Here is a 1246-nt window from a genome sequence, read left to right as displayed (position 1 = left end):
ATAGATTTCAGAACAGTTTAGATCAGCTCCTCATGGAACATACAAATTGAGCCCTTAGAACTTTAGATTAAAGAGAATCCAGCCTTTACCAGCACCTCATCCCAGTTGGAAAATTAGCATCAGACCACATAAAATGACATATGTTTCTATGTGTCCATATATGTTGACACAGTCAAGTGTATCTATCATTTCAGAGTGCATCCTGTTTCAATATTTTAATAACTTTTATATTAATAAATATTATGAAATTTTTTATTATTAGGCTATACCAGCAATAATAATACAGGTTAATCCTTCTTATCTAATATATTTCAATTATCAGTATGTGAACAGCTTAGCAGGACTCTAGAGACTCTAGCAAAAGGAGTTGTAGTTCTACCTATGTGTGCTCCATGCCTAATGAGCAGGACTTAACCATAGGTAGGTAAAATATTTTAATTATGTTAACAATTTATTTCTTCTTTGCTGTGGAGCTTATTCTAATGTGCAAATATCAGAAACATTAGCTTAATAAGCTTTGTGTACATATGACTCAGGGTATTAGAGGATCTTGGAGTTGGCTTGTCTAAACAGGAGCAAACAAGGGAAAATTAAGCAGCCCTGTTAATTTGTATCTTCAAGTATTCACTGAAATTAGAAAGTTTGGGCATTACAATGCACTAAGCAAAAAAATACAAATGAGAATAAAGCAGCTTATATGGCTGCAAGGTCAGCCAACATTTTGGCCCTAGCCAGTGAAGACTGAGGACATAGAAGACTGTTATATTGGTAGAGGGAGTAAAAATGTTTCATTAAATTTTATATTAAATAAAACACAAAATTATAACTAAAATAGATCCTCTACTTATTAAATAAATTATATACTTACAGAAGCTGTTTTATTATTTTTATTTATTTTGGGGGGGTGCTTTAAAAAATCTTTTATTTATTTGTTTATTTGGAACAGAGTCTCACTACACAGGACGTATTTCTAGTGATCCTCCAGTATAAGCCTCCCCAACACCAAGATTACAGGCATATTCCATAATTTCCAGTTTCAATTGCTGGCCAGGCACACCTGGGCTTCGGGGACAGCATGGTACTGGCTATCGAACCCGAGTCCTTGCGCTTGCCAGGCAGGTGCTTGGACTGCCGAACTATCTCCCCAGCCCCAAGGAAGTGTTTTTAAAGCTAAAGTTTGTTCAAAATTGACTTGGCCCGCGAGTCGAGACGTGGGGTAATGACCTGGAGGAGGAATGGGGATGAA

This window comes from Octodon degus, unplaced genomic scaffold (assembly GCF_000260255.1).
Source record: "Octodon degus isolate 3935 unplaced genomic scaffold, OctDeg1.0 scaffold00165, whole genome shotgun sequence".
Lineage (NCBI taxonomy): Eukaryota > Metazoa > Chordata > Mammalia > Rodentia > Octodontidae > Octodon > Octodon degus.
Note: the sequence above shows the minus strand (reverse complement) of the source record.